Here is a 23361-nt window from a genome sequence, read left to right as displayed (position 1 = left end):
GAGTTCAAATCTGGCCTAGTTGTGTGACCCTGGGCTAGTCACTTAACCCTGTTTGCCTCAGTTTCCCCATCTATAAAATTAGCTGGAGAAGGAAATAGCAAACCACTCCAGTATCTCTGCCCAAAAAACCCCCACACAGGGTCACAAAGAATCAGATACCACTAAAAAACAACCCAACAACTGAAATCATCTAAGTGCAGAGAAGAGGACAGAAAAGAGGGATTGTAAAGTTTGGACTGACCAGACTTGACAATTGTTTGGATGTGAGGGTGAGGGAGGGCAAAGGGCCTGATTATTTGATTAGTTTCACAAGTCCCACAGATCAATTCCACCTCTATTCTTTTTTTTTTTTTAAGTGAGGCAATTGGGGTTAAGTGACTTGCCCAGGGTCACACAGCTAGTAAGTGTTAAGTGTCTGAGGCCAAATTTGAACTCAGGTACTCCTGACTCCAGGCCTCAGACACTTAACACTTACTAGCTGTGTGACCCTGGGCAAGTCACTTAACCCCAATTGCCTCACTTAAAAAAAAAAAAGTTTAGGCTCAACATAGCTCTGGGAACCACTTTAAAATATGTTAGTTAGAGCCTGTCAGTGAGATCAGCTCATGAGCAGAGATGGGAAAAGAGGAAAACAGTTTTGGAAAGCAAGAAGCTTATATGTAAAAGGATCATCAAGGGGACATGAATTAGACAAGACAGGACCTAGATGTCTGATTTTCTAGGGGCATCAAACCAATACTGATTGCAAGAGCCTGTTGACTCAATGCCTGGCCATGGGTTGAAGGCTCTTTTTCCCTAGTCAGATGAACTTTCTGTGTTTAAGGTATGAAGTACGTTGTATTAAGGCCTTAATTGTGTTATAACAATTAAATAATACAAGGGCTGCATTCTGGTCTAAAGTCTTTGTTCTCTGAAGAACCTGAATCAAAGCCCTAATCAATCCTTTGGGATTGTCTTGGATCATTGTATTGCTGAGAATAGCTAAGTCATTCACAGCTCTTCAACAAACAATATTGCTGTCTCTGTGCATAGTGTTCTCCTGATTCTGCTCATTTCGCTATACATCAGTTCATGTAAGTCTTTCCAGGTTTTTCTGAAATCATCCTGCTTGTCATTTCTTACAGCACAATAGTATTTCATTACAATCATATGCCACAGTTTATTTAGCCATTCTCCAGTTGATGGGCATCCTTTTGATTTCCAATTCTTAGCCACCACAAAAAGAACTGCTATAAATATTTTTGTACAAATAGATCCTTTTCCCTTTTTTTTAGATGTCTTAGTAGTGGTATGGGAACAGTTAATTTCTGGCAGATATTTTCTCCCAAGGTACCCTGCATTTATATGACTATTGTTCTGTGTAGGAAGTCAAAAACCCTAAACTTCACTTATGTATCTTCTTTTTACTTTTTTAAGGAATTTGATTTTTGGTTCCCAATTACTATAAAATATAAGTTGTAAATTGCTTAGGCAGAGAAGGAATTCTGATTATCACAGTGATTTCTGCTAATCTGAACCTGTCTTCAAGCAAAACTGCTTGTTGACCCACTTGGGCTAAATTACAGCATGTAGAATTTTTCTTCCATAAGGGAAAGTTCTGCATAATCTAATCCCTATGAAAATAAAAATTCCTGGGGCAGCTAGGTGGCACAGTGGATAGAGCACCGGCCCTGGATTCAGGAGGACCTGAGTTCAAATCCGACCTCAGACACTTGACACTTATTAGCTGTGTAACCCTGGGCAAGTCACTTAACCCCAATTGCCTCACAGAAAAGAAAAGAAAAATTCCTGTTTCAAAAAACCTCTCCCTCTCTAAGCATCACAATGCCTTTTCCTTAGTTTTTGGTTATTTCTTTTTTGGAGATTAAGACTGGGTTTCCTTTTCTCACCCAGCCTGGAAAAACAGCAGCCACTCACAGACTGACTCCATTCTTGATCAACACAGATGCTTTGTGCTTCTGTGTGTTTCTGACTTGACCTAGTCTGCTCCTCCTTCAGCAGCCTGATGGTCCCCCACTATCAGTTGCTCACCACATTAGTGTTGGACTTAGCGTGACACCCAGTCAACAGCCCACTTCAGCTTAGAACTCCTGAGCTCAAGTGACCCACCAGCCTCAGCTGCCCTAGTAGCAGAGATTATAGGAGTGGACTACCACACCTGGGTACTTGATGTTCAATAGAGTGAACTCATCCCATTTAAAAAAATTTTTGTACAAAAGGCCCCAAGAAAACAGGAGAAAGGAGAATTGCTTCCGGACTACTATATATCCTAAATGTTGAAGTAAAATAAATTTCTAGTAAACTATTTTGAAAGAAAAATCTAGAATGAGGTAAGTAAAAGCAACTGCTTTTCTAAAAAGCAGGTAGTTTTCCCATATTGGATTATTTTTCTCTATTAGATTAGATTTTCTATATTATATAAAATGTTATATATAACCTATATCAAATTTTTGCTTACTCTGTTAGGGAGAGGAGAGATGAGGGGGGAAGAAGTTTGGATTTCAAAATTTTTAAAAATTGAATGTTAAAATTATCTTTACATATAATTGGGGAAAATAAAAATTATTTTTAAAATTAAAAAAAATTTAATTAAAAATTTACATAAAATGATAGAACTAGAAAGAACTTAGCAACCATATATTCTGATGCTCTTGTTTAACAGAAGGAGAAACTGAGACCCAGAGTTTCCTCCTTAAGTAACATGTCATCCAGTTGATCTCTTTCCCTCATTAAGGTCACACACAGTGATGATTCTACTCACCAACCAAACGCACCCCTATGGGTTGAAGTATAGCAATTGGTCTTAGACTTTGCAATGATACCCTATGTAAGGTAAGGATCAGATTCGATTATCAGATGCAACCGAAAATCAGAAGCCAGGATGGAGCTGTTATTTATTTGACTGTCCTTTCTAGAGTTTATTTAAAAGCCCAACCAGTCAACCAAAAAGGATTTATTAAATGCTTATCATGTGCTAGTGATACAAAAATTAAAAATCCACTGCCTCAAGGAACTTATACTCTATTTGGACTATACTTTAACAAAACCATAACATAATTTTTAGCAACCCCTCTGAATAAATAATTCTACCTAAATAAATGGATCAGTTTATCAACAGACTATTAGTTTCTTCCTTCAGGCCTTTTCTTACATAAGAAAATTACTCGGGAGCAGCTAGGTGGCACAGTGGATAAAGCACTAGCCCTGGATTCAGGAGTACCTGAGTTCAAATCCAGCCTCAGACACTTGACACTTAATAGCTATGTGACCCTGGGCAAGTCATTTAACCCTCATTGCCCCACCCCCAAAAAAATCCTCTATGCTTGTTCTTCCTTCCTTCCTTTCCTCCTCCTCCTCTTCCGCCTCCTTCTCCTCCTTCACTTCTTCCTCCTCCTCCTTCTTCTTCTTTTTCTTCTTCTTCTTCTTCTTCTTCTTCTTCTTCTTCTCTCTCTCTCTCTCTCTCTCTCTCTCTCTCTCTCTCTCTCTCTCTCTCTCTCCTTCTTTCTTCCTTCCTCCCTCAAATCACTTCACCTCTTATTTCCCCCTGGAAACTCTGTAAGTTGCTGCACAGTTTCCAGTCTTACATTGGCAGAAAGATTTTCCTCCCCAGGAGGTCCCTCTACCACTGGGGTTTTTACTGGACTACATGAAGGAGGTAAGAACTCAGTTTCTCCCTGATACATCAGTCAATTTCTGGACAATACTGCTCTATCAGGTTGGCTGCTTTAGGAGCAAGGTGGGTGCTGGTTCCCTTTCTCTCCCTCTCTTCAAAAGGTTGGTTGTGGTGGTGGCGACAGGGATTGATTCAGGCTGAGAGAGGCCCAGAGCTGGCAATGTGGACAAGTGCAGACTGAATGAAGGGCCTGGGACAGTTAAGGCAGAAGCCACCAGGCCTGGGCCTAGACCCTTGGGATCAGAGGCCTGGGTGACAGTAGCTATGAGAGATTGTGATGACAGAAATGGAGACGGTAGCAGTGGATAAGAAGGGTTCAGACACACAGGACCCATTCTGGCAGACCTCTGGTTCCTCTTTTCCTCCCCACCTTCCTTCTAGGGCTTGCAGGGGAACGGTGGTGGTTGTAAGGACAGATGTAATTGCCGCAGGCATGCAGCTGGGGAGGCAGAAGCAGAGCTGGGGAGAAGGTGGCTACAGTTGGAAGCAGCGAGACCAAGGCATTGGGTCCATGGCAATTAATGGATCGACAAGCATTTACTGAGTGTTCACTATGTGCCTCACACTGTGCTAGGTGCCTCAGATTTTAAAAAAGTAAAAGTCATAGGATCATAGAATCTTGCCCTTAGAGAGCTTACAATCTAGCCAGGGGAGAAAACATATACATATATAGGTATATTCCAAATGGATACAAAATATCTTCAGAATAGTTATCAGGGGAAGGCCCTAGTAACTGGACAGATCAGAAAAGGACTCATGAAACAAATTCAGTCACATTTATCTCAATTAAAAAAATAACATTTTTAGTGAGAGTTAAAAAGTTTTGTGAACCATTAAATAAAATGGTGATAAGCATCATGGTGTAGTAAATAAGAAACCTAGCCTAGGAGTCAGGAAGATCAGAGTTCTAGTCCTACACCTGATATATGCTGGTTGTGTGATCCTGAGCAAGTCACCTAGCTTTTCAGTGCCTCACACAACTAACTCTATGTGAGGAACAGGTGCCAACTGTGGAACAGTTGTCAATCTACACTGGCAGAGGGGGCTCCTCACCAGGAGCTTCATACATTGATATAGTCTTAGATAATATTTTTTAAATTATTTATTTCACCTTTATCATATCCTTTTAAAAATTCCATTTTTGTATGTATTACATTGCACATAATGTATTAATACGGTATTACATGAATGTTAATGTTTAAGTAAATAGATATACTTATTTTGAGAGTATATACTCAATTTTTTTTTTAAACTGATCAAAAAAGATTGGAATTGGGTCCTGGGTAAGAAAAATTAGATGCATTCCAGATTTATTAGCACCATCTAGTGGTAGAAAATATATCACATTCATGCTAACAATTCAAGCAAAGCTCAAAAAGTTTTTCTTTCAGGTAAATGGAAAGTTGTCTCCACAGCTTCCCCAGAATGGAAAGCACTTCTAATTCTCAAGCTATATTTTGCCACCTTCTAAGGTGTAAATTCTCATAATGAAAATTTAACAACCCACTCTTGAGCTAGTTGGAGCTAGTTTTAGTACACCTCTGTTTATAACTATTTAGAATTTAATTAATTTTAACATGCAAATTATTATAACATTTCAGTCATTCCCTCTAGGTCCCCATTGGAATTTTTAATGTCCATTTATTCTCATTCACTTTTTTCTTTTTGTGCAGGGCAACGAGTGTTAAGTGACTTGCCCAGGGTCACACAGCTAATAAGTGTCAAGTGTCTGAGAACAGATTTAAACTCAGGTCCTCCTGAATCCAGGGCTGGTGCTTTATCCACTGTGCCACCTAGCTGTTCCCTCACTTCTTTTCTTATATGGTCTCAATTAGTATGTATTCTGTTCTTTTGCCATTGTTCATTATTTCATGAAGGTCTTTCCAGATTTCTTTATATTTTTCAGACTTGCCAGTCTAAGTAATATTATATATATATATATATATATATATGTGTGTGTGTGTGTGTGTGTGTATATATTTTATTTTTTTTGCAGGTCAATGAGGGTTAAGTGACTTGCCCAGGATAACACAGCTAGTAAGTATCAAGTGTCTGAGGCCAGATTTGAACTCAAGTCCTCCTGAATCCAGGGCCGGTGCTTTATCCACTAAGTCACCTAGATGCCCCTGTAATATTATATTAATGTGCCACTGTTGGTTTAACCTTTTCCTTATAGTGGAGCATTTATCTTGCTTCCAGTTTTTGGTTTTGTTTTGTTTAATTTTTTTGACATTTTGGTTTTTTACAATTACATAAAATAATGTAAACCATTGCATAGGTAGTTTTTTTTTTTGTTTTTGACAAGACTTGCAAGGCATAGTTATAGCCACAGAATCATTAAATCAGAAGGTCTGGTGATATTTTCAACTTTTACTGCATCCTGCCAGATGAGCAGTATTAATTCTTTGCTTTTTATTTCAGGACACGAATGTATGGAAGGGCCTGAAAGAGGGAACTCCCACCAGTCAAAATACAACATGTTTACTCAAGTGCCCAGTGGGGTTTCAATGACAGATGGAAAATTTTTGTTCCTGTAATTACACTGTACATTTCTTATTTCCTACATCAATTGTTGTCTAAGATTTCTCAAGCCCCTTTAAGAACAGGCACAATATTCTGGGTAAAGCTGGAGGAAAAATAAGATGCAATAATAGTAATCCTCCACTCTGGGCTTCATTAAGCAATGGAGGTAAACCTGTATCATTGGAGTTAAAATCAGAAATGTTTCAAGAACAGGCCCATTCCTAATCCATATTCCATATAACATTTGAGGACCAAATTAAGTAAATTCAGAGAGGTAACTAGCAGATACAGTAGGTAGAGTATTAGAACTGGGTTCAAGGTCTTATAATCATAAATTTTAGATTTAGGGTTGAAAGGTACCTTAAAGACCACCTAATCCTATCCCCTCATTTGAGAAATGAGGAAACTGAGGCCTAGCATGTTTGAATGATTTGCCTAAGATCAGAGAAATTGTTAGTGACAAAGGCAGGATTTGAACCTGGGTTCTCTGAGCCTTCATCCTGCCAAAACCATACCTCACAGGCCCCAACTGACAAGTTTACATTTACTAGTCAGTCAGAGAAAACATTCAAAACCAAGGCATTTAATGAAATAGCATCATTTAAAACATAGCAATATGACATTTCCCTCTTAAACCTCAGGCATATTTTCTCCACGTACCAAATGAACCATATTATCAGTGGGAAGAGTGAGCATGCATAGGTAACGCCTTTGGACAGGGCACATGAATGGAACGGCACATTCCTCTGACATGCATGGCTGCTGTTATCATGCTGTTCCTGCTAAACCTGTTCCCAAAGGATCTTTCAAAGTATGTAGTCTCTGCTGGGCTTTGTTCCCTGCTAGTCTCACATGGCTGCTCCCAACATTGTCCAAGGGTCATGTGGCTGTTACTGAAAGTTGACAGGTATACCTCCAAAGGGGACAAGGTCATGGAGCTTCTCTCTGCTTCCAGCTTTTGACTTCCACTGAAGTCCTCATTGGAGAGGCTACATTTTTCTCATAGAACAAACAGGCTCTGCTGCTCCTCTTTTTAAACCCAGAGATTTTTTCTGCTATTTGTTGTTGTTCGTTTGTTCAGTAGTGTCTAACTCTTCATGATTCCATGGGCCATAGCATGCCAGGTCTTTCTATCTTCCACTATCTCTCAAAGTCTATCAAGTTCATGTTTGTTACCACGATACTATCTATTGTCCTTTTACCTTCAATCTTTCCCAACATCAGGATCTTTTCCAATGAGTCTCATCTTCTCATTATGTGGCCAAAGTACAGGGAGGGCCAAAAGTCACGAAGTCACAAAGGGGTTTCGATATTTAATAACTCTTTTTTTGTTGTTTTTAATTTACAAAACTGTGGCATCACATACAGTATATATATATATATATATAGGATATATATGGGGGGCAGCTAGGTGGTACAGTGGATAGAGCACCGGACCTGGATTCAGGAGTACCTGAGTTCAAATCTGGCCTCAGACACTTGACACTTACTAGCTGTGTGACCCTGGGCAAGTCACTTAACTCCCCATAGCCACACCAAAAAAAAAAAAAAAAGATATGAGGATATATATGGCTATATACATATGAGATAAAGGAAAATCGTTTTCAAAAAATTATTAAAACATCAAACCCTTTCGTGACTTTTGGCTCACTGTGTATTCAAGCTCCAGCTTTAGTATTTGGCTTTCCAGTGAATAGCCTGAATTCATTTCTTTAAGTATTAACTGATTTGACCTCCTTCCTTTCCAAGGAACTTTTAAAAGTCTTCTCCAGCACCACAATTAAAAGCATCATATCTGTGGTGCTCAGCTTTCCTTACAACTCTCAGAGCCATATCTTGCTACTGGAAAAACCATAGCTTTGACAGCTATATCTCTAGTCAAAAGAGATAGACTCAGACTTGCCTAACCTAGCTGTTTCTCTAGGCCTTGACTGGAATGGGAATTTCCAGAATGAGATCCCTTTCCCCAGTTGCCAACCTCTGTCCCTTCTTTTCAGTTTTCTTGGATTAATTCTTTTTTTTTTTGGTGAGACAATTGGGGTTAAGTGACTTGCCCAGGGTCACACAGCTAGTTATTGTTAAGTGTCTGAGGTCGGATTTGAACTCAGGTCCTCCTGAATCCAGGGCCAGTGCTCTATCCACTATGACATCTAGTTGCCCTCTTGGAGTAATTCTATTGTAGAATTGCAATCCATGGTTGGAAGGCAACGTGGTACAATGGACAGAGTGGCTGTCTTAAAGCTAGGAAGTATTGAGTTCAAGTCCAGTCTCTGACACATACTAGCAGTGTAACCTTAGACAAGTCTCTAAGACTGTAAGCTGCAGATCAGGAGCTATCCTACACTTGCATTATATCCACTGAATAGAATTTAGGCTTCTTGAAGACAAAGACTGTTTTATTTTTGTCTTTTTGTCTGTAGCACTTAACACAGTGATATACTCAAAGACGGTATTTAAATACTTGTTAAATTGAATTGCCATGACTTCCTAAGTCCTTTATATTCACGTATTCCCACAATGCCCATTTCCATTTTCTAGCAATGCTGGGCATGTTTTGGTCAATATGCTTCTCATTCAGCAAGGAAACAAAATGGTTTCTTCCAATTCTTGGATAAATTATACAAGAACAATTGGAGAGATGCTCTGCTAGACTGAAAATTCTATTATCGTTCATTAAGGATTTATTAAGCACCATTCTTCCTTCCATAAGAATTCCACTCCAATGCATAATCATAGTAGAGAAGTGATCCTGGGTTTTCAAAAGCTCTGCTGGGAAAAGGCAAGTTCTTCCTGGGCCTACCAAGCTGGAAAGGCTTTTAGAATAGACCTAGTGACAAACTGTATGACTGTCATTTGCAAAGTAGCCTAGCCAAGTGTAGAGAGACTCAATTATCAGAAAGATGGCTACTAGGAATTGGAATTCTTTGGCCAAACTAACCCATATACAGAATAAGAAGGCACAAATGAATTGTAATCTGTATTCTTGGAAGGAGAACTCACATCAGTATGTCTGAAGATACACTGAAGCATCAGGCACTGAGGAGATTAAATAAAAGTGACTTGAGGACTCTGTCCTCAAGGAACTTAAAATCTAGTTGATGATTCAAGAAGAGTATATATGAAGACATTAAGCCACAAAGCAGGATTATATATTATGGTATAAATAATATGGTAAGAGTGGTTGGGGGGGGGGGGAACTAGGTGGTGCAGTGGATAAAGCACTGGCCCTGGATTCAGGAGGACCTGAGTTCAAATCCAGCCTCAGACACTTGACACTTACTGGCTATGTGACCCTAGGCAAGTCACTTAACCCTCATTGCCCTGCAAAAAATTTTTTTAAGAATGGTCAGGGAAGTCTTAATGGAGAAATAGAAATTGACCTAGGGGGCAGCTATGTGGCACAGTGGATAAAGCACTGGCCCTGCATTCAGGAGGACCTGAGTTCAAATCCAGCCTCAGACACTTGACATATACTGGCTGTGTGACTCTGGGCAAGTCACTTAACCCTCATTGTCCTACAAAAGAAAAGAAAAGAAAAGAAATTGACCTGGACCTTGAATGATCTGTAGGATTTGGACAAGCAGTATGCTTTGCCCATTGAATAAATATTTGTTAAATTGAATTTGCCGAATAGTTGAATTGAGATGTAGGAGTATCATGGTTGCTACCATGATAGGGCATGGTAGGGAAACAACATGAATAAATGCTGAGTCTAGACTAAGAATGGCATGATTTGGGTCAGGGAAGAAACTGCCTGGCTGAACTGGGAGGGGGGGAAGGGGGGTGGTTCATGTTAGGGAAGAATGGAAGATAAAATGAGTATTCATTATATAATGACCATTTAGGATGTCCCTGTACTATAGTTTTCTGGATGAATTAGAAAGTATAGTCATTTCCTATTTAAAGCGATGCTATTAGAGGGGGATAGTGACAAGAATAATCTAATCAGATAACCTACTTTCATATTTGGTTTAGGAATGCATAATGTGATTTATTTGGGCACCACTTTTCTTAATTATGTTTTGTTTATTAAATTAGTTTCCACTCCCTGAGCAAACACTCCAGCTGAAAGGTGAGAGAAGTGACCCAGATGGTGGGGGAAAGAACCAACCTGGCAATGAAAGTGGATTCTAGGTAATCCATGTGTAGACAATTGAGAGTTAATTGCATATTAAAACCTTATTCCTGTTCACCATGGGCCCACATGCTAAAAGTTATCACCATGTTTAATAGATAAGATGAAACAGTCTGTTCCTCTCTCCATCTTCATTTATATTCTGCGTTACAGCCTCTCTTAGAGGCTGGAGGTACATGCTTAGCATAGTGATTGGTTAAGGAACCATGTTTTTGTTTCAGTTAAAATATAAAGTGAAAAGGAGAGTATTTTTAGGGTATATTTCAATTATGCTCCTTTTAAAAGGAGACTTTAAAATTTTTTTCCAATTACATGTAAAGATATTTTTTGAGCTCCAAATTTTTCTCCCACCCTTCCTTCCCTCCCCACTCCTGAAGCCAACAAGCAATCTGATAAATGTTATACATTACAATCATGTTAAACATATTTCCACATTAGTGATGCCGTAAGAGAAGAATCAGAACAGGAGGAAAAAAACAAGAAAGAATAAATAAAAACAACAACAGAAAAGCAACAACAAAAGTGAAAATAGGATGCTTCAATCTGTATTCAGACTCCATAGTTCTTTTTCTGAATGTAGAGAGTATTTTCCACCATGAGTCTTTGTGCACTGTCTTGGATCATTGTATCGCTGAGGAGAATTAAGTGTATCACAGTTGATCAACACACAATGTTGTTGATACTGTGTACAATGTTCTCTTGGTTCTGCTCATTTCACTCAGCATCAATTCATGTAAGTCTTTCCAGATTTTTCTGAAATCCATCTACTTATCATTTCTTATATGAAATACAACAACTTGTTTAGCCATTTCCCAATTGATGGGCATTCCTTCAATTTCCAATTCTTTGCTACCACAAAAAAGCAGCTATAAATATTTTTGTACATGTGGGTCCTTTCCCCTTTTTATGATCTCTTTGGGATATAGACCTAGTAGTAGTATTGCTGAGTTAAAGGGTATGCACAGTTTAGTTTTTTGTTTTTTGGTTGTTGTTTTGTTTTTTTTTTTGGCGGGGCAATTGGGGGTTAAGTGACTTGCCCAGGGTCACACAGCTAGTAAGTGTCAAATGTCTGAGGCCAGATTTGAACTCCTGAATCCAGGGCCAGTGTTTTATCTACTGTGCCACCTAGCTGCCCCTATGCAGTTTTATAGCCTTTTGGGCATGGTTCCAAATTGCTCTCCAGAATGGTTGGATCAGTTCATAGCTCTACCAACAGTTCATTAGTGTTCCAATTTTCCCACAATTTTGCCAACATTTATCATTTTCCTTTTTTGTCATATTAGCCAATTGCATGGGGGCAGCCAGATGGTGCAGTGGATTCAGGAGGACCTGAGTTTAAATCTGGCTTCAGACACTTAAAATTTACTAACTATGTGACTCTAGGCAAATCAATTAGACCTCATTGCACCGCCCCCCCCCAAAAAGAATAGAATAGAATAGAAGAATGGAAGTCCTTCTATTCTAGTCCAATATTAGCCAATTGCACAGGTGTAAGGTGGTACCTCAGAGTAGTTTGAATTTTCATTTCTCTAATCAGTAGTGATTGAGAACATTTTTCATATGGCTGTAGATAGCTTTCATTTCTTCATCTGAAAACTACCTATTCATATCCTTTGTTTCTCAGTTGGGGAATGATTTGGATTCTTACATATTTGACTCAGTTCTCTATATTTTAGATATGAGGCCTTTATCAGAAACACTGGCTGTGAAAATTATTTCCCAGCTTTTGATTTTCATTCTAATCTTGTCGGCATTGGTTTTGTTTGTACAGAACCCTTTTAATTTAATGTAGTCAAAATGATTCACTCTGCATTTCACGATGTTCTCTATCTCATCTTTGATCATAAATTCTTCCCCTCTCCATAGATTTGACAAGTAAACTATTCATTCCTTTTGTAATTTGCCTATGTTATCACCCTTTATGTCTAGATCACATACTCATTTTGACTTGACTTTGGTGTACAGTATAAAATGTTGGTCTATGCCTAGTTTCTGCCATACTATTTTCCAGTTTTCCCAGCAGTTGTCAAATATTGAGTTCTTATCCTGGAGACAAGAATCTTTGGGTTTACCAAACAGGAGATTGCTATATTCATTTACTGCTGTGTTTTGTGTGCCTAACCTATTCCACTGATCCACCTCTCTATTTCTTAGCCAGTACCAAATAGTTTTAATGGTTTCTGTTTATAATATAGTTTTAGATCTGGTACAGTTAGGCCACCTTCCTTTGCATTTTTTCCCATTAATTCCCTTGATATTCTTGATCTTTTGTTCTTCCATATGAATTTTGTTATTATTTTTTCTAGTTCTATAAAATAATTTTTGGTAGTTTGATTGATATGGCACTGAATATGTAAATTAATTTAGGTAGAATTATCATTTTATCATATTAGCATGGCCTACTCATGAGCAATTTATAGTTTTCCATTTGTTTAGATATGATTTTGTTTATGTGAAAAGTGTTTTGTAATTGTGTTCATATAGTTCCTAGGTTTGCCTTGGCAGGTAGACTCCCAACTATTTTATATTGTCTACAGTTATCTTAAATGGAATTTCTCTTTCTATCTCTTGCTGCTGGACTTTGTTGGTCATAAATAGAAATGCTGATGATTTATGTGGGTTTATTTTATATCCTGCAACTTTACTAAAGTTGCTGTTTCAAGTAGTTTTTTAGTTGATTCTTTAGGATTCTCTAAGTATATCATCATACCATCTGCAAAGAGTGATAGTTTTGTTTCTTCCTTCCTTATTCTAATTCCTTCAATTTCTTTTTTCATCTCTTATTGCTAAGGATAACATTTCTGGTACAATTTTGAATAATAGTGGATAATGGACATCTTTGTTTCACCCCTGATCTTATTGGGAATGCCTCTAACTTATCCCTATTACATATGATTGCTGATGGTTTAAGATGCTGTTTATCATTTTAAGGAAAGCTTCATCTATTCCTATGCTCTTTAGTGTTTTTAATAGGAATGGGTGCTGTATTTTGTCAAAAGCTTTCTCTGCATCTATTGAGATAATCATATGATTTGGGTTAGTTTTGTTATTGATGTGATCAATTATGTTGATAGTTTTCCTAATATTGAGCCAGCGCTGCATTCCTGGTATAAATCCCACCTGGTCATAGTATATTATGCTGTTGATAAATTGCTATAATCTCTTTGCTAATATTTAGAATTTTTGCATCAATATTCATTAGGGAAATTGGTCTATAATTTTCTTTCTCTGTTTTTGCTCTTCCTGGTTTAGGTATCAGCACCATATTTTTCTCATAAAATTAATTTGGTAGGATTCTTTCTTCACCTATTTTTCCAAATAGTTTGTATAGTATTGGATTTAATTATTCTTTAAATGTTTGGTAGAAACTTGTAAACCCATCTGGCCCTGGAGATTTTGTTCTTAGGGAGATCATTGATGGCTTGTTCAAGTTCCTTTTCTAAATTGGGATAATTTAAGGATTTTACTTCCTCTTCTATTAATCTGGGTAGTTTATATTTTTGTAGATATTCATCAATTTCATTTAGATTGTCAAATTTATTGGCATATAGTTGGGCAAAAGAGTTCCTAATTATTGCTTTAATTTCCTCTTCATTGGTTGTGAGTTTACCCTTTTCATTTTTGATGCTGGTAATTTGGGGTTTTTCTTTCTTTTTTTTTAAATAAAATTAACCAAAGGGTTATCAATTTTATTGTTTTTTCATAGAACCAGCTCTTAGTTTTATTTATTAATTCTATAGTTTTCCTACTTTCAATTTTAGTAATCTCTCCTTTAATTTTCAGAATTTCTAATTTGGTATTTAATTGGGGATTTTTAATTTGTTCTTTTTCTAGCTTTTTTAGTTGCATGCCCAATTTATTAATTTCCTTTTTCTCTATTTTATTCATGTAGGCATTTAGAGATATAAAATTTCCCCTAAGAACTGCTTTGGCTGCATCCCATAAGTTTTTATATGTTGTCTCATTATTGTCAGTCTCTTTGATGAAGTTATTGATTGTTTCTATAATTTGTTGTTTGACCCACTCATTCTTTAAGATGAGATTATTTGGTCTCCAATTAATTTTTGGTCTACCTTTCCATGGTCCTTTATTACACATAATTTTTTTGCATCATGATTTGAAAAGGATATATTTATTATTTCTGCCTTTCTACATTTGACTGTAAGGTTTTTATGCCCTAATACATTTTTGTGTGTGTACGACAATTTTTGTGTACGTGCCACGTACCACTGAGGAAAAGGTATATTCTTTTCTATCCCCATTCAGTTTTTTCCAGAGATGTAGCATATTTAATTTTTCTAAAATTCTAGTCACCTCCTTAAACTTTATGGTTAGATTTATCTAGTTCTGAGAGAGGGAAGTTGAGGTCCCCCACTAATATAGTTTTGCTATCTATTTCTTCCTGTAACTCACTAAACTTCTCTAAGAATTTGGATGTTGTACCACTTGGTGCATACATGTTCAATATTGATATTACTTCATTGTCTATGGTACCTTTTGGCAAGATGTGGTTTCCTTTCTTATCTCTTTTAATTAGGTCGATTTTTACTTTTTCTTTGTCTGAGATAAGGATTGCTACCCCTGCTTTTTTTTTTTACTTCAGCTGAAGCATAATATATTTTACTACAGCCTTTTACCTTTACTCTGTGTGTATCTGCTTCAAATGTGTTTCTTGTAAACAACATATTGTAGGATTCTGGTTTTCAATCCTGTTATCTGCTTATGATTGCTAACTGTATATTTCCCTGCATCCTGTTTTCTCCTTTGTACTTTTCTCTTTATTTCCCCTCCCTACCCCTTGTCCCCTCTCACTAGTGGTTTGTTTCTGGCCACCACATCCCTCAGTCTACCCTCCCTTCTATCAGCCCCATCTCCCTTTTATCCTTTCCCCTTTCAACTCCTAGTTTTTCCCTCTCTTCTATCTGCACCCCACCCTTTTCTTTCTCCTATCCTCTTTTGCTTTCCTATAGGGTAAGATAAAACTCTATACCCAACTGAGTGGGTTATTCCCTCTTTGAGCCAAATCAGATGAGAATAAGGTCAAAACAATACTCAGCCCTCTATTGTTTTTTGTTGTTGTTTGTTTGTTTTTCTTTTTTCATATTCCATTTGGTTTATTTTTTAGTGTCCAGAAACTCATTAATCAGAGAGCAGGAGGCTCAGCAGACTCCAGTTGCAACTGCTTATGCCTCAAACTCAAACTAGAAGTATTGTGGATTGAAGTAATGAATCTAGACGAAACCATCCTCCCCACCACTGCTGTAGCTCTTGCCATGAGGATAGAAAGCCACACTGCTGATGGGGCCAAAGTGATCCTTGACTCTTTCAAACTCCTCTTCAAAGGCAAGGTGGAAGAACCTGGTCTCAAACTTGCCAATTCTGGTGGAGGTTGTGGTTACATCCATGGCCTCCTGCCCACCACCTAGGACTACATGGTCATAGATGGGGGAAAGAACAGCTGAGTTGACAGGTCACTCTGTTCTGAAGGATTTCTGGTGCTCGAGGGTTGTGGAGTCAAAGAGCTTGGCTATGTTGTCCTTAGACACTGTGACGAACATTGTCATGTCTCAGGACGTCTGAATGTCATTGATCTGCCTCGAGTGCTCCTTGACGTTCACCATCACTTCTCCAGACTTAGCACTGTGATGGCTGAGTTCCCCATTTTCATGGCCAGCAATGATGCACTCCCCCAAGGGTCCCCACACAGCACTTGTGATTTGGCATCAGCATTGCAGGGGATCTTCATATAGGGTTCATTACTATTGATCTGGCTGGGGTCTCAGAGATCAAAGAAACTGACTAAACACTGGTACCCCATGGAGAACATGATGATGTTACCTCCAAAGTCAAATCCACATGTATGGACAGCTGCGTTGGTCTTCAGTAGAGCTAGCTGCTTCACTGTCTCGCAGTCCCAGAGGCAGCAGCTGTTGTTGGCAGAACCAGTAAGGACATGTATGGTGTCCCAATCAGCATCCACGCCACCATACAGCTCCAGTGTGCCCAGTGTAGGTGCCCAGCCTCTCTCCATTCACTGAGTACCATACATTGACAATGGGGTCCTTGGCCACAGTGAAGAGCAGGTCTCTCTCTCGGTTGTACTTGATCTATGTGATAGATCACTGGTGGCCCTGGAGCAGGATCAGCTTCATCTCTCGGCTGCAGTGACTGCCTCACCCCTCTATTGTAATAGGTCTTTTTTGCCTCTTCATGTGATATGGTTTACTTCATTCGGCCTTCCCTTTCCTCCTCTCTCAATATAATCCTTTTTATTAGCCCTTAAGTCTTTTTTTTTTAAATATCATCACATCAGAATCAACTTATGCCCTCACCTTCTGTCTATGTGTGTATTCCTCCTTTCTGTCTTAATAAAGATACAGTTCCAAAGGGTTACAAGTATCTTCTTCCCATGTAGGGATGCAAACATTTTAACCTTATTGAGTAACATGTCTCTTGAGTCTTGAGTCTTGTATTTGTAGACTGAATTTTCTGTTCAGCTCTGGGCTTTTCGTTAAAAAAGTTTTAAAGTCCTGTTATGGGGAAAGTTTGGTGGGTAGTTTGGAATAGGGGTTCTTAGGAATTCCTCTTTGAAGAATTACACCCTGGGGCAGCTAGGTGGCACAGTGGATAGAGCACTGGCCCTGGAGTCAGGAGGACCTGAGTTCAGATCCGGCCTCAAACACTTACTAGCTGTGCGACCCTGGGTAAGTCACTTAACCCCAATTGCCTCACTAAAAAAAAAAAAAATTACACCCTCTTGCACACAAATCCAATTAGAATAAAATAATAGTTTTTATTTACAGTGCTAGGGAAAGGAAACCAAGAAAGAAATCCTTGGACTTCTTCTCATGGGGAGAAGGCATGGCACAGAGGAGTGGCTCTGAGATACCTATCTCCTCCAGCAGGAGACAGGGAAATCCATTTATAGAGGACTAATGGTGGTGGTCCAATGGGGTGATCATCTGACTGAAAAGTTCCCTTATTGGGGGAGGACCATCCCCCACTGGTGGTGGCTGAGAGAAGTTGGGTAAGGGGTGACTCCAGATCTCTCAAACCATCTCTGTCTTCCTCATACTACAAAGGCAGCAGCCACACCTAATCTTATCTCCCCAAGGGATGGAGGAGACTGGAATGAAGGGTGGGGGTACTGGAGCTAACTCAGTCCTGATTCGGTGCCACTTATCTCTTTAGTTGTGTCTGTTCTTTGGTTTAGTTTCTCAAGGAGAAGGTTCTTTTGATTTACCCCAGCAAACTTCTGGGGTACCCTGGGCCCATGACATCCTCTATTTCATTGAATGCCCATCTTTTCCCCTGAAAGATTATGATTAATTTTGCTGGGTATTACATTTTTTTTTTTTAGTGAGGCAATTGGGGTTAAGTGACTTGCCCAGGGTCACACAGCTAGTAAGTGTTAAGTGTGTGAGGCCGGATTTGAACTCAAGTACTCCTGAATCCAGGGCCAGTGCTCTATCCACTGCACCACCTAGCCGCCCCAGGTAGTACATTCTTGAATGTAATCCCAATTCCTTTGCCCTCCAGAATATCATATTCCAAGCACTCTGATCATTTAATGTTGAAAATGCCAGGTCCTGTGTTATTGAGATTGTTGTTCCTTTATATTTAAATTGTTTCTTTCTGGCTGCTTGCAGTATTTCCTCCTTTACTCGATAATTCTGGAATTTGGCTATGATATTCCTTGGAGTTTTCCTTTTAGGGTCTCTGTCAGGAAGTGATGAGTGGATTCTTTCAATGATGATTTTTTCCCTCTGGTTTTAAGACATTCCTTGATCATGTCATGAAATACACTGTCTAGACTCTTTTTTTGATCATGGTCCTCAGGTAGTGCAATTATTCTTAGGTTGTCTATCCTGGATCTATTTTCCAGGTCTCTTGTTTTTCTGAAGAGATATTTTACATTTCTTCTACTTTTATATTCTTTGGATTCTGCTTTACTTCTTCCTATTGTCTCATTCAGTCATTAGCTTCTAGCTGCCCAATTTTGATTCTTAAGGAATTATTTTCCCCAGCCAGTTTTTGCATCTGCTTTTCCATTTGGCCAAATGCATTTTTATTGAGTGGTTTTCCTCAGTCAATTTTTGTCCTTTTTCCAAGCTATTGACTCTCTCTTGCATAACTCTCTTTTTTTTCCTCCAATTTTTCTTCTGCTTCTCATATTTGGTTTACAAAATCATTTTTGAGCTCTTCCAAGAGGCTTTGTGGTCTCAAGACCAATTCTTCTTCCCCGTTAAGGCTTCACATGTAGACCTTTTATCATTGTTATACTCCTCTGAGTTTATGTTTTGATCCTCCCTGTCACCATAGTAATTTTCAATGGTAGGTTTTTTTCTGTTTCTTGTTCATATTTTAGCCTCTTTTGCACCTTTTAAGGTTGAGTTCTGCTCCTGGGGTACAAGTGTGCACTGTCCCAAGCATCTTTTGCTGGGGGCCAGAGGCCCAGTCATTGGCTTTCAGCTCTGAGGTCTCAGCAGCTTACAGCTTGCTCACTGCACTAGAGTGGCCCAGCCTAGTTGGGCCTGTTGGGTAGCAGATAACCCAGATGGCAGACTGCCTTCTGTGTTGGGACTGGAGGCCTCACAACTGGCCTGCTGAGCCACTAGCTTGCTGAGCTACGACCTCGGGTCCTCAGCTGCTGATCTGTGCTATGGCTAAGAGCCTTTTTCTGGCTTGCCAAGACATCCTCTGCACTGAACTGTCCTCACCTTTTACCCAGTTAAACAGATCTTTCCTGAAGATCTTCTAGGTTAAGTTGTAAGATTGTTTCACTACATTTTTTTTCAGGTTTTGTAGCTCCAGAATCTGTTAAGAGGCTTAATTTAATGTTTTTCCTGACGGAAATTTGGGAGAGCTCAGGAAGTTTCCTGGTTTCACTCTGCCATCTTCTAAAAGGGGACTTTTAATGTATTCTGATTTGAAATCAGCAAATAAGGGAATCTAAGGCAAAGAGTTCCAAGAATGGTCAATTTATTAGCAAGACTAGCAAGTGCCAATGAAAAGGGCCCAAGGATCCTCAGTGGCCAGGGACCCTGAACTGAATTTACAGACATAAATAAGGAATATCAGTGGTGGCAAAGAATTGGAAGTTGAGGGGATGCCCATCAATTGGGGAATGGCTGGACAAGTTGTGGTATATGAATACAATGGAATACTATTGTGCTGTAAGAAACAATGAGCAGGAGGAGTTCAGAGAAACCTGGAGGGTCTTGCATGGGCTGATGATGAGTGAGATGAGCAGAACCAGAAGAACATTGTACACAGTATCATCAACATTGAGTGTTGATCTACTGTGATGGACTATATTCTTCTCACCAATGCAATGGTACAGAAGAGTTCCAGAGAACTCATGATAGAAGAGGATCTCCAAATCCAGGAAAAAAAAAAAAAAAAAGAACTGTGAAGTATAGATGCTGAATGAACCATACTATTTCTTTTGTTTTTGGTGCTGTTGTTTTTCTATTTTGAGGTTTTTTCATCATTGCTCTGATTTTTCTCTTATAACATGACTAATTTAGAAATATGATTAATGTTATTATATTATATATATGTATATGTATATGTATATGTGTATGTGTGTATATATATATATATATATATATGTATATATATATATATATATATAACCTATATCAGATTACCTGCTGTCTAGGGGAAGGGGGAGGGAGGGAGAAAAATCTGAAATTGGAAAGCTTGTATAAACAAAAGTTGAGAACTATCTTTACATGTAACGGGAAAAAAATAAAATACCTTATTAATTAAAAAATAAAAATAAAAATAAATAAATAAATAAACGAGGAACATCAGAATGGGAAATATAATAAATGAGGAACATTGATCCCAATTTGGGGGACGTGATATTGATTCTCACAAAAGTTGACACTTTCCGATTGGTTCAGGTATTTGGGGACTTTCCATTGTCATTATGGAAAGCTGTCCTGTGTTCAGAATAGGGAATTTCCATAACACTCAAGGAACAGCATTCAAGGTATGGAGATTTTCCAGCACTAGTTGCCCTATGCTCACTATGACCTATAAGCTACAGAACTGACCTTGTCAGAAGCTAGAAATTAGGAACTTAGCCTGTAGCTTAGCTATGCAAAAATAGGAAAGTTAGTTATCAGCCTGAACAGTCTCATACACTTCTTAATCTACTTGATTTTATAAGTAGTTTGAAAATTGAATAACATTCTATAATTCCCCCCTTTGAATCTTGAGAAACCTATTTCCTATGAACCACCCTTTCTAAAGACCCAACCTATATAAAAATTTAAAATATATTTGCAGAAAGCATGATCATAAAAGTATAGAGCAGGTTATCAGAAATCATATAATTCAGCATATTCTCATTCCTGGGGTGCATTGTCTCTAACTAATATATCTCTAACTACCATAATATATCTAGGAATCAATTTTGAGCATGCTTTAACACAACAATGACTGCAGAGCTGAATAAAGAGAGGGGAAATTATAATGGTAGCCAGGATAAAAAGGGTCCACTTAATTACAGTGACAAAATGGCATTCCCTTGAAACCTGGAAAATAACCAAACCAAACAAAAATATCAGCAAGAGGAATCCCACCAGGAGCCACTGTCTTATGCTTGGCTTTGTAAATGTCTCTTTTTTTATATTCATGTAACTATGACTCCAAGTTTCTAATAATATTTTTCCTATTAAACTAATGGAATAACTAAACACTGAAACTGGTGGTACTGAGTAGGCTATTCCACAAGTTCCATTCCAGCTAGGGGAAAGAAAGGCAAAGGCTTCTCCTGCACAACAAATGAAAAACTGGCCTGAAGTCACCAGCCCCCATGTCATCTCTAGAATCCAGTGGCACATTCCAGAGGCTGTTCTGTCATTGTAAGTAAGGTTAACATAGGTATAATTCTGAGGTAGGCCTTTAGTGCCATTGAAAACCCTAGTCTTAGCACAAATGAAGGATTCCGCTTTAATTGTGAACTATGATCTAGCCTGCAGTCCTCCAAAGGCAAAGGATAACATAGCTAAGATAATCATAAGGTAGCAACAAAGGAGTTTGGCACAAATCATAATGTGTAGAAAGGAAATAAGTATTGCAAACAGTAAAGTGTACAGCAACCATTTCCCCATGCTGATCAATTTTTCAGAATTAGAAAATTGTGTGTTTGTCCCTTTGAGTGAGATTTTCCCTATCCCTTACCAACATAAGTGATTTAACTGTAGTGCTAACCAGTTTGTAGACTATAAACTTTTATTTAAAGTATTTAGGTATTCTTTAGTAGCTTAAGCAAATGATAATGAAGTAATAGACTATTGGTAAGAGTAAATGCAGGGGCAGCTAGGTGGCGCAGTGGATAGAGCACCGGCCCTGGAGTCAGGAGTACCTGAGTTCAAATCCGGCCTCAGACACTTAACACTTACTAGCTGTGTGACCCTGGGCAAGTCACTTAACCCCAATTGCCTCACTTAAAAAAAAAAAAAAGAGTAAATGCAAATACTTTATTGTCAACTTGTCTTCTCTAAAACTTACCTCTAGCCTGCAGTTTGTAAAGTTGCTATCTGTAAGGTGGCTAAAATTCTAGCTAGATTATCTAAAAAAAATCTAATGAGTGGTCACCAATAAATTAGAAGCTTGAGCAAGAGTTTAGACTTTTAAGCATTTATTAAGGAGCATAAGAATTTGGTGGAGAGAGAGAAAGAGGCCAAGATTCCTTCATCCATCTATCTAAGGGAGCCAGCATCTCAGCTCCACTTCATACAAGGTCCCAACAAAAGAAAGAGCCTCGCCCCTTCTTTGTCCCAGAAGCCTCCTCTCCAACAGGAAAAAGGGCCATCCATACACACACAGCTCCAAGCTAATTGGCTGGTAGCTCTGATTGACAAGTCTAATAGGCAGCTCTACAGAAATAAGTTCCTGGGTGCTGGCTGGCCAGCTTCCAGACACTAAAGTCACATGTCTACCCTCAGGCCAGAGCTTGCAATGTTCCTCCCAGCAGGGGTGTCATTCCAACTCTCACAAGTTGCAGGTGTGGTAAAAAATTAGACTCTCCATAGGCAGTTTTTGAAGGACCTCCCCTTTTGGGGAAGGAAAGATTGAACGCTCCCTGAAGGGAGGTGGACGGTAGGCTGCTTCTGGAATGCTAGGCGTCTTCCAGAAGGCTAGGCATCTTCTGGCACTCAGTCTTTTGGTGCTTGGCCATGGTGGTGGTGGTGGTGTGTGTTCTGGGGCTTCAAGCAACTGTAAACTTTCAGGTTGGTGAGCTAATCACAGAAAACCCTAAATTCCTTTGAACTAGCTTAATTGGAAACGGTCTGAGGATCACATAGGTTAAGTTTAGAGTTAAGAGCATTTCTCTGTATTTCTATTTTCCAATTTCCTTATCTTTGATTTTTTTATTAGTTTCACCTTGGCTGTTTAATTAATTCCCAAGTAATAAAATCTGATCCTTTTGTGAACTAAAGCTTTAGAGGCTCCTTTCTTATTGGCCTGGGAGAAATATCTAAAAAGGGCAGTTCAGGGGCAGCTAGGTGGCGCAGTGGATAGAACACCGGCCCTGGAGTCAGGAGGGCCTGAGTTCAAATCCAGCCTCAGACACTTAACACTTACTAGCTGTGTGACCCTAGGCAAGTCACTTAACCCCAATTGCCTCGCCAAAATAAATAAATAAATAAATAAAAAGGGCAGTTCAGAGGGGAGGGTGAACCTAAAAGGTCCCTCATATTCCCGGGACCCCAATATTAAGGTGAGTCACCCAATTAATGCTCCATATATCAAATTTTGGCCCTCACACAGGTTAGAATACATCTATCTGACTTCCAGTTGTGGTTAGGTACAGCTACCAATCAGCTTAAAGGCCATATACCTAAAATAGTAACTTCTGAGCTAAAAGGGACCAATCAGAGATACTGATAAGTTGGAAAGTCACACTTAAAGCAATATCGTGGTAGGGGCAGCTAGGTGGCACAGTGAATAGAGCACCAGCTCTGGAGTCAGGAGGACCTGAGTTAAAATCCAGCCTCAGATACTTTATACT

At 38.8% G+C, this 23361-nt stretch overlaps 1 pseudogene; it reads right to left on the bottom strand.

Annotated features, from left to right (window-relative positions):
* Window positions 1–15514: 15514 nt before the first annotated feature.
* Window positions 15515–16483, bottom strand: LOC122744126 (annotated as a pseudogene).
* Window positions 16484–23361: the final 6878 nt, after the last annotated feature.

This window comes from Dromiciops gliroides, chromosome 2 (assembly GCF_019393635.1).
Source record: "Dromiciops gliroides isolate mDroGli1 chromosome 2, mDroGli1.pri, whole genome shotgun sequence".
NCBI classification, from domain to species: domain Eukaryota; kingdom Metazoa; phylum Chordata; class Mammalia; order Microbiotheria; family Microbiotheriidae; genus Dromiciops; species Dromiciops gliroides.
This window is presented reverse-complemented; position numbering and strand designations above follow the sequence as displayed.